This window comes from Ambystoma mexicanum, chromosome 1q (assembly GCF_040938575.1).
Source record: "Ambystoma mexicanum isolate Mex_15411 chromosome 1q, UKY_AmexF1_1, whole genome shotgun sequence".
Taxonomy (NCBI): domain Eukaryota; kingdom Metazoa; phylum Chordata; class Amphibia; order Caudata; family Ambystomatidae; genus Ambystoma; species Ambystoma mexicanum.
The window spans coordinates 910,964,937-910,980,116 of record NC_090922.1 but is presented as its reverse complement, the minus strand read 5'-3'; positions in this window follow the sequence as shown (position 1 = coordinate 910,980,116).

The window sequence follows — 15,180 nt, the reverse complement described above, 5'->3', positions numbered from 1 at the left end:
CAAAGTTTGCTCTAGTGCTAATACCATTCCATATTAGCACTAGGGCAAACTTTGTCCTGGTGCAACAATGTAGTGAAAATACCTTTAAATGCCTTTAATATGCCTTACTGCACTTGTTGAGATGCAATGGTTGTTTAATGTGTCCCAGTGTTTTTAAAAATAGGGCAAACTTTACAGATCATCTATGATAAAGCAAGCACTTGCACTTGCGCCGGTGCAACATTTCTGTAATCTGGCCCCAGGGCTTTCACTTAGTAGAACATGTCCAACCTATGTGTTGATGTTCTCTCCAGCCTGTAAGCTCCAAAACACTAATAATTTACATTTTACGCGCTCAACACCGTCTGGAATAAAAGTCTCTCCTTGACCTCTGAAACACTGAACACTTCAGGGGCTCATTATCACACTAAATCGATGAAAACAGTGGAGTTTGTTTAGTTAATGAAAATAAAAAAAAACATCATTGCATAGCACCAAACATTACTTGGCACGTTGTTGTAAGTTCCTGGACCATTCTGTGGCACTAGAACAAATCATTTGATAGAACGAGCAAACATTCATTTGTTATCATAAATTGCATTTGTAGTTATATTGCAACTGGTAGGGGTGACTCCAGACAATTTGCAAATTCCGTCCCCTTGTTAAAGTCCTTTTTCAAGTTGTGTGTTATTCAGCATGCCTTTAGTTACAACGTTGACGTGTTGGTGAAACAAGAAGACTGGATCGATTTGAGATACCACGTTTCAAAAACATTGAATGTGGAATGTATGTATTATTATAATTCCGTTGAAGCGTACCTTTAAAGTCTTAATAACGTGCACTTCAAACGAAGATATTATACCCAGGATCAAATGCAAGAGACTTGGCTCTTGATAGTCAATAGAAGCCTAGTCATTATTTGTGTTATGGTGTGAATGATATGACAGTTTATTTATATAGCGCCTATAAACAATGGTCCTGATTCATGGAAGTGTTTTATAATGGCGCAATCCCATAGGAAAATGTTCCATGAATCAGGCACAATGTGTTTCAAAGCGCCTCAAGGCAAGGGAGGGAACAAGAGAAAATACAATGACATTCTTGCAGGCCATGAACAGTAAGGATGTGAAATTAACTATCGTACTCAGCGTGATGACATTTCAGATAGTGCAAGAACTAAGACATAGATAAGGAAGGGAGAGGGAGAGTGGGAAGGAAATGGAAACAGACAGGAGACTACCATGCTAGGCCTGACAACATTTCTGGTAGAGCCAGAGAAAAACAAAAGGTGAGGGAGAGAGATGCAGAAAGGGAGGGGATGAACAAAACAAGTGACTATCGAACTAGGCCTGACAACTTTTCAGATAGTGCTGGATGGGGGGCACAAGTAAGGGGAGGGGGGAACGAGACAGGCGAGGTTGCTATCATACTAGGTCCAGGAACAATTCTGATAGAGTAAGGGCATAGAAGAAAGTAACGGGAGGAGATAGGAAAAGGGAGAAAGGGAGAGGAGATGAGAACAGAGAGTAAGGAGTCAAAAAGAGTGGAGTGGAATGAAAAGAATAACTGCAATTATAGATTATTTTGATAAAGGGCATGTTTTCTTTGCATACCTCTGCATTCAGTACCTTATTAAGAAGTAATGTCCTCCAAACTATATCTGAAACATGCAAAGCCTAATAAAGCCTATAAAAGGAAAGGTAACTGTTGTATCTTCCTATCATATTATTTTTAGGTTATCAAATTTATAGGGTCATAGTATTAAGTTAAAATACAAAAATACATCTTGGCCTTTATGGGCAATTATAAATGTCAGGTGATGTATATATATATATATATATATATATATATATACATATTCAGTGAAAAAACTTTGTTAAAGGGACGTTATGGTTAAGTTGCGCTACTAAAAACCTATGAAATTCAGTGAAAAAACTTTGTTAAAGGGACGTTATGGTTCAAAGTAAAATCGAAAAACCCTTAAAATTCGCCAGTTATGGTAAGCTAAGCAACCATAACTCGCGCCACCACCGTGCACTGCTAAGCCTAACACCCAGGACATCAAAGATGACATCATAAATGTCATTGATGACATCACTGTTGACATCACATGTATGACACCCCCTTTTTTCCTTTCCTGACATATCTAGGCCACATGATTTTCTTCAGTAACAGTCAGGAACTAAAAATTGTAAATGTACTACATTTGTAGACTTATCCTTCAAGTATGTTCTTACAATAATTCCCTTATGGTCCAGTCATATCATATGAAACATATACATAGTGGAAGACACAACCTTGAAAGACAGACATCCTTTTTGTGCATTAAAATTATCAGTAGAGTTATCAGCACTTTCTGATAGTTTTGATGTTTTTTTATTACTGTACTTTCCCTGTATATCCTCATATTTTTATATGTTGTACTCACACTATTTTCCTTAGGGTCCAGACACATCATGTGCTATATATAGATAGGGTAAGTAACAGCTTTGAAACAGAGCAATCATTTCTCTGCATAAAGGTAATCAGTTAGGTCATGAACACTTTCTGCTACTATTGCTGTTTTTTTCTTACTTCAATTCCCTTGTATATATTCATATTTGTATGTGGTGTTGTCTCTTTGTGATTTGTCTATAATAATGCAATTATGTAGTAAGTGGGTTGTATTACCTACTTATCACAAGTTTCACTGTACGCAAAACTCTAATATGAAAACAGTTATCATTTCACTATTCAACATGGCAAGCTTATGAATATTGCACCTCCATCATGTATGCTGCACACAATGCCTATGTTTCTACATGAGTACCTTAGTATACTGGATTGAAGTTAATAATAGAATGCTATTTATATCAATGCATAGCTTAATGCACTGATTAGCACTTGATATTTATTCCAATAATCTTTACACTTTTTTAAATTAACATTACACTAAGAATCCCTTATTTTCAATTATATTCAATTATATTCAATTATGTCATTGAATTTGAAACAGCTTGCAAGAGTTGGCATTAAGGCCATACAATTGACATTTTTATGGGCTATTTTTTCCATAACATCCGTAGCACATGTATTATCGCCATAAAGTGCATGAATGTGCCGGGTTTTCAAAATTGCTTGTGCTTCTTTAGATAGTATACCAACTCTAATACTTTTTAAGATGTTGGCATAAGTGAGATCTGCAGATTGCTGCATGTTTTCTGTTAATTCTCTGTATTGGAAATGTTGCCAAAGGTTGACATTTCCAATGCTGCCAACAGTTTTACGGCAGAGTTTGTGTCCTAATGTTTTAAAAATAGGCTCACCTTTTACTGGTGTCAATTGAAGAAGATCTCTGAAAACAATAATGTGTTTTCCTGCAAAGAGCTCTTCGTAGTTTGTTTTGAGTACTTATTGTAATCTGAGGTGAATCAAAGCCAACATTAGGTTGGACACCATGCTCACTTCATCTATTAGTAGCATTTTCATTTGTTTTAATACTCTGCATAGTTCCATTGCAGCTTCTGTAGAAAGTTTGTAATAGTCTAATTTGTTTTGGTGTTCTACAGGCAGGAGTAGTAATCGGTGTAAAGCGACACCGCCTATGTTGTAGGCAGCTAAACCTTTGGGGGCAGTGACAACACTTGACAGTTTGTTGTTTGTCAATTGTTGAAGGAACTTACTGATGATTTTGATTAGGAATGTTTTGCCAGAACCAGCTTCACCACTGACGTACAGTAGTACAGGTTTGTAATTTTGGCAGGTGCATTCTTTGTTTTCATGTTGTACACCATGTGCAATTTATTTTGTTACTTCTTGAAAAATGCTAAGTTGCTCATTGTTTAGTTTTGATTGTAGTATAGTTAAGTCTTCTTTATCTTCACACTGACACATGGTGTTTTCTACTTTTGTCATAGCTAATTCTGCCTCATTTTAGTGGTTCATTTTCTACTTTTGTCATAGCTAACTCTGCCTCATTTATTATTAGTGGTTCTCCCAGTGGTTCTTGGCTTCGTGTTACAGAAGGTTGACTACTGTCAGGAGTGTCCTTATCTAGTTGGGCCTGCAATGCTTCTTTGTGTTGCTGTTCATTGTGCAACATTGTTTTGTACTGTGTAAAGTTTACATCAGTTATAGTGCTTTCATTTGCTTTGAAAGCATCTTCATATGAGTCATAGTTATCTAGTATTTCTTCTTCTTTTCTCCATGGTTGAAAGAGTTGTAGCAGGGACATGTAATATAGTTCTTTAGGTTGAGGAGTCTTTAATGACAATTTGATATGATTAATTAAATTTGGTTTGGTGAGTTTTACTTAGCTGCCTTAGTTTTGCGCTATGTGGTATAGACACATGGTTTCCAAAGTATTACTTCTGTTTGGGTAGTATGTGTCCAATACATTGTTTTTTAAAATGTCTTGGCTGTTGGGATCATGTTTGGCTATTGTTTCTATATCTTCGTATGATTTTAGAATTCATTTTCTAGATTTAGCAGGACCACGACTTAGCCATACTATATTTTCAGATTTACCATACAATGCAGTACCAGTTAAACGATCTGCTGCTTCAAAGGATCCACATTCTGTATGTGAGAGCATTTTTTTGCCCAAGCTGTATAATTTCTGAGACACTGTTTTATCTGATGACAGGTCATTCCAGAGGTCTTGGAGCTCTGTTTTTTCTGCTTTGGTTTAAGAATGCTGTAACATATCGGGCAACTGCAGTGGAATTGTCTGCAATGTACTGCACATCTATGTTTGCACTCCATAAGTGGGCAATGATTGCATTGTAATCATTGATATATTTTTCTTCTTCTGTTCTTTTTATGTAATATGTATTTTAGGTGACTTACCTTTAACACTATGTCTAACTGAAGACATGAGGTTGTTCACTTGACCTGTATTTGTAACCGGTCTAGGGAAACCAAAGCGGCATTTGGTGTAGTATTTCCCTTTTTTTTATTTGCGACGACAATATTTGCCACCTTTGTTTCTTTGAAATTGTAAAATTTGTGCATGAAGATAACTATTTGTGGCTTCTGATGGAATTTCACAAGTGACATATTTTTCAATAAACTGTAAAACAGTGGTATCACTGTCTTGACCAAATTTAGGAGCATCTTTAATCCATAAAAGCATGTGGATATGTGGTGCTCCTCTGGCTTGGTATTCTTTTCTCCAAAAGAAGTGTTGCACTTCTCCAAGGGGAGGAACAGTTTTATTACAAATAAAGTGTAGCATAGCAATGAAGCGATGGTGAAAATATCTTGAAACATTAACAGGATCCAGAGAACAAAGTTCTCCAGGTGTTAGTATATATATGTTTGTTTTGTTTTTGTTTGGCATGCGTAGGAAATCATGTAAATCTTCCCATGCATATTCTGCACAACTTAATGTAACAAACCAAGTGGGTGGGCCAAGGTTTCTGATCATACAACATACATCTCCATGACGTTGAAACCAGTACTCTTTACTACCATGCATAGTTGCTAATAGATTTGTAATATTTGATTGTAAAACCTCATCTTTTTGTTGCACTTTTTGTAATAATTGTGTAGCTGACATAATTTGAAAGTGGGATCCTAATTTTAATGTGTGTGCAACTCCGTAACATAAAGTTGCTAGTTCACTTTCAAAGAGTAGGTGGAATATGTATTCCAAATTTTGTCTAAATCTGGGATCTTCAGAATACATCCGTAATGAGCGGTATTCTGATGCTGATATTTGAATAGGTCTATCATCGTACCTTCCTCCTTTGCCAGCAGCAAAGAGTAGAGGAAAAGCACGTGCTTCTATACTTTTTTTCCCATATGCTGATTGGTGATCCTTTTGTTTGACGCATTTGGTATGTTTCTAGTGCATCTTCTGATGCTCTAAAGTATTTGATATTGTAGCAGGATCTAGGAGCTCAAATTGACCAGCTTCTTGTGTCTCTTGAATTATTTCAGTTGTATCCTTCAAGTTTTCTTCAATATTAATTTCTTTGTAGTGTTCATTATTTTCTTTAAGATATTGCAAGGCTTGTCTAACTTTATGTAAATTTATCAGCTGTTGCCATATTTTTTTGTCTTTTGTAGGTACTCCATTTACTAAGATAATTAAAGATTGCTGCATTGGACGTTGCACTCCTAGAGTGTGCACATTTTCTTTTAGATCTAATGGTAAATACACTACTTTTCCACGAATACCTTTCACTAATTCAGAGGGAGGTAATTTTGCTGTTTTTGGTTGAAGGCATATTATTGCTTGAAATGGGTGTACTGTTTGAATTATGATGCTCTCATATAAATTAAGTTGTTGTAGAGGTTTTGGTACTGGGTATAATTCCAAATTATTTGTGATAGAACGTGAAGGAGTTTGGTTGTTGTCAAGTTTTGTAGTGCAATAACTGCAAAGTATTAAGGGCTCAGTTATTTCATATTTGTTTTCTGCTAGAAGGTAGAGAGCTAATTCAAACCATTTAGAATCTTCATTGTCTTCTATTTTGTATGATAGGTTTACAGTTTTTGTGTTACTTTTATAAAAAGTTCTGCGGCAACATACACACACATGATTTGGTACTTCAGCTGATGTACTTTTAAATTTTAGTATTTCTTTTTTGTATGTGTGTAGTAAAAGATTGCCATGCGTAGAATTGTTGCTAATTTGGTTTAAAGCTATTTCATTTTGTAAGTGGCTTTCACTTCCAAAATATTTCTTCTGGATATAGTCGATTTCTTCAAGTAGGTCTTTTGCTGTACCATGTAGAAGAATGTTATTTAAATTGGCTACTGCTAAAGCAGGACTTTTAGCACAGTACAGTTTATAGACTAAATTTCTTATAGTTGAATGATGTGTTGATATACTTTTGATATCATGGAAGGTGGTTTTGCAAATAGGTCCTGTAATGCAGGCCAATGAATGTCCTTGTAGTCCTGTGTACTTGCACACTGGACAGGTATCCATATTTTGCAGTAGTATAATGTTGATTTTGTCTTTGCCTTTCACATATTGATTGAGGAATCGGCGTAAAGACTTGAAAAATGTTTTGAGAATGGTACACATTGACGTGCATGGCCATTTGTACACTAGACGTTTTGATTCAGTTGAATGGAGAGGTAATTCGAAGTTTTCAGAGCATGTCTTTGTAAGCAGTACTTCTTGTTCCATTATGGTATTATTAACTTTTTCATAACCTCGACCACTGCTATGTATGGCAATGGTATTTGTTTGCTTTTGTTTGTATGCTTCTTCATTAAAGTATGGTTCTGTGCTTGTAGTGTGACTCCATTCACCTCCACAGATATTTAAAAAGTTCTTTATGTTGACATTTCGTTTATTGAGAAGTCTTTTTTGTAATTTAGTCATTAGTTTTGTTAGTGGTTTCATTTTGTTTAACACTAAAATAAATAAATTTCTTTTGAGAAGAATTGCACTCTCTATCAACGCTTCTAAGATTAATTTCCTACAATAGGTTTTAAGGGTTGAACCTGGTTTCTCTCCTGTTTTTATAAGATTTTGAAGGACTCTGTGACAGAACATTTTGGCTAAAATACTTTTCTTAGTATGCTTACTTTGCACTATATCAAGATTTATAGAAGCAGTTGTGTCTGTAGTGATTTTTGTTAATTGTTTTCTGGTTTATTTTACATTTTCATAGAGGAGGCAAAGTTTCTGTACTTGAAACTTCATTTTTTCACTAAATGACTGTATTAGCTGTTTTGTTTCAACTTTTATTATAAATTCTGCTAGAGATGGATGCTTATGTTGGACACTTCTATTTTCATTTGTTCTGCTTCTGCGTTGCTTTCTACGGACTTGATTTTTGGTAGGCATTCTTTAGGGTCTGTTGAAAAAAATAAAGAAGTTATGGGTTGGGGTTTTCTGCAATGAATGTGTGCTGTGTGCATGAGTGTTTGAGTAAGCTGATAAAGATGTATGTAATGGTGTGTGATTGTGCATTGGGCAACTACAACTAGTAGGGATGGGTATTCGTAAATTAATGTGTTACTAAACTGGGGTTCATTTGACAGAAAAAAGTAAGCTAGTGGTGTGGAGAAGTACAAATAGTAAATCTAATGCTATACAATTAAAACAGTTGTTAGTTCTATAAGATCAAAATTCTAGCAGCTGAGTTGGATAATTTGTGTGTCGAAAAATAGGAATTCGTGGGCCATTCTGGCTGTAAATCGCTGTTTAAGAAATGGGGATTTTTGGACAGAATGGTGCACAATCTCTATTTTTAGGCACAGAAATAGCATGAATGAACCTTACAGTGTGTTTGAGTAATAATACAAATATTATGCTGGTATTCAACTTACTTTTTTTCTAAAATGAGCAGGTTACTTCTTAGTTGTTCTTTGTACTTCAAATTCGGCTGCTTCTTTTCAGGAGAATGGTCTTCACTTCAATTGTAAAAGAAACAAATTAGTAATTTTGTTTGTATATAGCACTGTTTTTAATTTAGACATTGATTTTTTTAATTGACATTCTCAGCACCTTCCTCAAAACCATTAAAACTATCTTATTCACATAAGATACATCGCACCAGTTGAATACATATCATATGTTCTTAATGAATAAACTGTATTGCAATGACTAACTGTAGCAAACAAAATTTCTTTACTATGCCTTGTGAAATTCATAATGTACCAGTGAATACTACTGTTCTTGTAACTAAGCTCTTGCAAGTAATAGTGCCTCAATATCATGGGCTGCTTGTGCTATATAAATATAAGTAAATAAATAAATACATAAATGTTTATGTTATTTTACAAGTATTGTTGTTTGAGATTTGAACATAGTGTGTGCATGCAATTTTGTTTGACTATATGCAGTCTATATATTCTATTTAAAAAATGTTACTTCAACATGATTTTAATATGTGTGTGTGTAAAAAGAAATTAAATAGTATAAAGGTTTGTAAGTGACAGTTGATTTTAGGATATGGAAAAAAAGACAGTAAGTTCATTTTACAGATTATACAAGGTCAAAGTCAGTTCATCTGTTTAAATTAAACTAGAAGAATTGTACATGTACTTTACAGAAAATATGCATACCTGTAGTTTGTGTTCGTGCATGCATGGAACGGCAAGTAGAAATCTTGGAGACTTGAACAGTATTTCTTGTAGAAGGTGCTTTCGAATGAAATGACACTTGTTCTCAAGAGAGATTCACAATACATTTGCAGTGCAGATCTATGATGATGCAGTTAGATGTAGAGGTCTTCTATGTGATTGGTAGATGGTTATGTGACTTCTTATCTACATCCAATGAGGGAATGGCACAGAGAGTGAAGTGGAAATGGTAGAAGGGCTGTCCATGTTACGATATGTCCGCGGACATGGCGATAGTTCGCGGACATCGGGTGTTACAGCTGGGGATTTTTGCTTGAGAAGCCATGCAAATTAGAATGAGCATAGAAAGGGATTGGTCAGGAAAGTTTAGTGGGTGTGTTGTGCCAGTGGAGAGTTTCTCAGATACTCTTTTTGCTGAGAGAAGAACAGATAGATATGGCTATGTGTTTCAGAAAACAGATTGTTTGGATTTTGGGAGATTCCTGAATACATTGGTTGAAGGTGCATGCAGAAAGTTGTGGAGTAGCTGTAGATCTTGCATTTCCACATGTGGAAGTACACTGGCATGGAGTACGTGGAATGAAGTGGTTGGACTTGCTACCTCTCTGTGCTACTTTGGAGAAAGAGCAACATCCAGATATAATTATAATTCATTGTGGAGGGAACAGTTTAGGGCATGTGTCTGGAATTTCTTTGCAATTTGCAATGAAAGAAGGTCTTGGGAAGGTCATGGACATGTTTCCAAATTCTCAAGTAATTTTTTCACGGATTGCGCAGAGACAAATGTGGCTTTGTTCGTCTTCATTTGGTCCACAAATGGATAAAGCAAGGTGCAATGGTAATAAGGCTGTTTGTGCCTTTCTAAGAGATTTTGGCATGTCCTCTTTTCACAATAAAAATATTATGTTTTGTAGTACATACATTTTTCGAAGGGATGGAGTCCATCTAACTTATGCTAGCTATCAGATTTTTCTGAGAAATATACAAAATCCATTGCAACCTTTTTTTGAATCACAGCATCCATTTTGTAGTAGGCGTTGAGTATTTATAATTTTTCAAACACAAACACCACCAAAAGGATCTTTTCAGAGCCACCACTTCCTCCCAGAGAAAATTGCAATGGTTATGATAGGGTAGCACCCCAAAATTCTAGATGTCCGCAGACATTTAAAAATACAAAGGGACCTGCTTCATTTATTTTCACTTCTATTTTTTAACTGTGAAAGGTGGCTCTGAAAAGAGCCTTATTTTTTTATTTTTGTTGTTTTATATTTTTTTTTGTTTTTTTATACAAGACACACTAGGAGAGGAGGGTAAAGGAGGGTAAAGTGGGGGCACCAACCACGGGGATAAGAAAGGGCGTGCTGAGAGAGGAAGATGTAGAGTGGGTTTTATTTGGGTAGTGAACAGTTCTTCTCGTGCTCTGAGACGATAGTCTCAAAAGCATTGCGAAGTCGCTCTCCCTGCAGAGTACTGCGTCGCAGTACATACACACAACTGTGACCCTCGAAAGGTAAGGGTCATCAGCATTGTGTATGGCCTGTGAGGAAGCTTGAGGAAAACGCTGTCCCACAGGAGTGTTCCTTTTGGTGACAGGATTGGAAACGGAGGATGAAGTAGAGTAAGTCAACCTGCTATGCTCCTCGCAAAGTACAACCCTGCGAATGGCCCCAGTGTGAAATGACTTAGGTGTCGCCTCATGGTAGTGGTCGCAAAACTGTACGAACCAAGCTTCCCGTGACTGAGTACTATTTTGCACTCGTTGCAGGTGACTTGGTTCGCACGAGCCTTAGGACCATTCCCACGAATGGTAAATAACCACCACACCCAAGACTCATGCCGAGTGCGGGTAGTAGGGAGTTCAACTACCTCATCCTCGTCATCCTCTTCTTCCTCCTCTGCATCCTCACTTCTGTTCCCCTCTTCAGGCCCTTGGGGAGGTGGTGGTGGTGGAGGGGGTGGGGGTGGTGCTGAGGCAGATGCAGCACCAGGTGGCAGCAGTGCAGCCAAGGATGCCATCAGGTTCAAGATGGAAATCTGCAGGTGGCAGAACAATTAGCTGTGCTCTGTAGAATAGCCAGAAACACAATGAGAATACGCTCTAGGGCGTGGTCTTTTATAGGGGTGCTTGTATGCGGTTCGCAGAAGTGCACGCTGTCCACGGACAGATCGAACACGAAAAAAGGTTCAAAAAGTTTCAAAAAGTATGTAGAAACTCAGGATTAGTATGTGGGACTTGTGCTATGGTGAGGTGTTATTGAAAAATATTGTGGATTACTTGAAAATGTACTTTTAAATTGTTCGGGGAAACAAACAGTGTCCGCATTCAGACCACACGATCAGCGTGGGCGCGGTCACATGATCGCTTCACGAACATGTCCACGATTTGGCTGTCTGCAGGACACCAAAGGCACGGACATTGGTTTGCGCATGCGCGTTGATGTTCTACGGCACTGTTCGGGTCCTAAAGTAATCAAAAGTGCGTCACATATCAAACACACAGTTACGGACAGGCGTTTGTTCTTAGAACAGTTTCAACTTGCTTGCGAACAATACGGACAGACATAGCGTCCTCAGGACACCCCTATTTTGTTTATTTACGAACATTTCAGGACACTGCGTTTGTTCTTAGAACAGTTTCAACTTGCATGCAAATATTACAGAGAGGTGTAGTGTTCTAAGGACACCCCTATTTCGTTTATTTACGAACATTATAGGGCACATGATGTGTTCTTAGAACAGTTTCAACCTGCCTATGAACAAAAATGGACAGGCATACCGTTCTCAGGACACCCCTATTTTGTTTATTTACGAACATTTCAGGACACCGCGTGTGTTCTTAGAACAGTTTCAACTTGCATGCAAACATTGCAGAGAGGTTTAGTGTTCTGAGGACACCCCTGTGTCATTTATTTACGTACATTATAGGGCACATGATGTGTTCTTAGAACAGTTTCAACCTGCCTACAAAAAAAACGGACAGCCATACCATTCTCAGGACACCCCCATTTTGTTTATTTACGAACATTTCAGGACACTGCGAGTGTTCTTAGAACAGTTTCAACTTGCTAGCGAACAGTATGTACAGGTACAGTGTTCTTCAGGACACCTCCATTTTCGTTTCTTCACAGACATTCCGGACACCCGCGCTGTCCACGGACACCTAAATTGCTTTAAAAAAAAACATGAAATGAATTAGAACACAATATAAAAATTTAACTTTATTTAACATGTATGATTAATTTATGACAGAGAAGGTGAGGCAGAAACTGAAACAAAAATAAGAGAAATAGGGGTTTCGACAGGATTTGTATGAGGTGAAGAAGGGATGGAAGTCTCATCAAAACGTTTTGGTTCATCGAGAGGGTTTGGGGATAATTGACTGGGATATGGTGAGGGGGGGACAGGTACATGTGGGACAATGGTACGTGGTCTTTTGTTTAAAATGATCTTCCACAAAGTTTTTTAAATTATTAAAATTAGCCAACAGTAGATCCATTTTTTCTTGTATGCTGTGAAGAGTCTTATCCATAACATCTTTTTCTGTAGAACTTTCTATTTTGGTATGCTCTGTACAAAAATAAATATATATGTTAAATTTATATAAAATAATAATAATTAAATGGTATATACTGTAAGGTGTCTACCATTAGATTCACTATCTTCTGACATTTCCTCATGTGAGAAATGCTCCTCTAGCCACTCCAGAGTACTAGACATTTCTGTGAGAAAAAAAACATAATATAATTTTTTTAATCTAATACAGAACATATATAAATATATGAGTAAAATGCAGCACACTTACTATTTCAGGTGAGGTATGTTGTAAGTGGTCTGTAGATCTGCTGTTGTTCTTGGTTGTGGAGTGTCTGTGAGGTAATTATGTTGGAAGCCTATCTTTCTTCTTTTGGTATATTCCATTTTAGAACATATTGTATTTAAATGAATGGTTAGTGTGTTACATATATGGGTTTCACTTCTTATTTATTACTACATATAATGTGTATGTGTGCTAGTTTGTGAATTTGTAAAATGTTAATATGTTATGATATAACAATTAAATATACCCCCCATAGTTTTTGGGTAGTGGTGCTGTTGTCCGAACATGTCCGCGGACATTAAAAGAGTTTGCGGACATCAAACTCAGTAGAGGGGGTTCAGTATGTTCGATTTGACATGTACATAAAGTCAGAGTTATTATTATTAAATTATGCTACTAAAAACCTATGAAATTGAGTGAATTAACTTTGTTAAAGGGACGTTATGGTTAAGTTGCGCTACTAAAAACCTATGAAATTCAGTGAATAAACTTTGTTAAAGGGAGGTTATGGTTAAGTTGCGCTACTAAAAACCTATATAATTCAGTGAAAAAACTTTGTTAAAGGGACGTTATGGTTCCAAGTAAAACCGAAAAACCCCTGAAATTCGCCAGTTATGGTAAGCTAAGCAACCATAACTCACGCCACCACCGTGCACTGCTAAGACTAACACCCACAACATCAAAGATGACATCACAAATGTCATTGTTGACATCACTGATGACAGCACGTGTATTTACATTTCATAAAATATGTGTACAACGGATTCTTATTATAATGTTGAGAAAAAAGTGTCAAGGATCATTGCAATAAATATCATACCCTAATTAGTGCATTGAACGATGCATTGATATAAATAGCATTCTATTATGGTGTTCTATCCAGTATACTAAGCTACTCATGCAGAGACACAGCATTGTGTGCAGCGTACAAGATGAAGGTATAATATTCACAATGTTGATATGTTGAATAATGAAATGATAATTGTTTTATGAATAGATTTGTGTGTACTGTGAAATATGTAATAAGTAGCTAATAAAACCCATGCATTACATAATTGCATTACTACAGACAAAACACAAAGAGACAAGAACACATACAAATATGGGTATATACAGGGAAAGGGAAGTTAGCAAAAAAGCAGAAGTAGTAGCATAAACAATTCATAACCTAACTGATTATTATTATGCAAATAAATGATTTCTCTGTTTCAAATCTGCTATTTACCCTATCTATATGTATCACATGATGTGATTGGACCCTAAGGAAAGTAGTGTGAGTACAATGTATACAAATATGAGCATATACAGGGAAAGACACAGGCTTGAAAGGCAGCAATTCCTTCTGTGCATGAAGATAATCAGTAGGGTTATCAGCACGTTCTGATAGTTCTGTTGTTTTTTTCATCACTGTACTTTCCCTGTATATGCTCATATTTGTATACATTGTACTCACACTACTTTCCTTAGGGTCCAGTCACATCATGTGATACATATACATAGGGGAAGTAGCAGCTTTGAAACAAAGCAATCATTTCTCTGCATAAAGATAATCAGTTACATTATTAACACTTTCATGTACTACTGCTGCTTTTTTGCTTACTTCACTTTCCATGTATATACTCATATTTTTATTTGTTGTTGTGTCTTTGTGTTTTGTATGCAATAAGGACATTATGTAGTCAGTGGGTTTTATTAGTTACTTATTACATGTTGCACAGTACGTAAAACTCTAATAAGAAAGCATTTATCATTTCACTATTCAAAATGGTAAGATTATAAATATTGTACCTCCATCATATATGCTGCACACAATGCTTATGTTTATACATGAGTAGCTTAGTATACTGGAAAGAACTTCATAATAGAATTCTATGTATATCAATGCATTGCTTAATGCACTACGTAGCTCAGGATATTTCTTCCAATGATCCTTGACACTTGTTTGTCAACATTATAATAAGAATCCCTTGAACAGACTTTTCATGAAAAGTAAATGCACATGTGATGTCATCAGTGATGTCATCAATGACATTTGTGATGTCATCTTTGATATCCTGGCTGTTAGTCAGTGTACGGTGGTGGAGCGAGTAATGGTTGCTTAGCTTACCATAACTTGCAAATTTCAGGGGTTTTTCCGTTTTACTTCGAACCATAACGTCCCTTTAACAATGTTTTTTTACTGATTTTTATAGGTTTTTAGTATCGCAACTTAACCATAAAGGCCCTTTAACAAAGTTTTTTTCACTGATTTTATATATTTATAAACTTTCTGTATTAGGTACTGTAAAAATAATATATATATTTCTTTTTACACTGAAATGTCTACTACTTTGGAATGGCTGGAAGAAAAT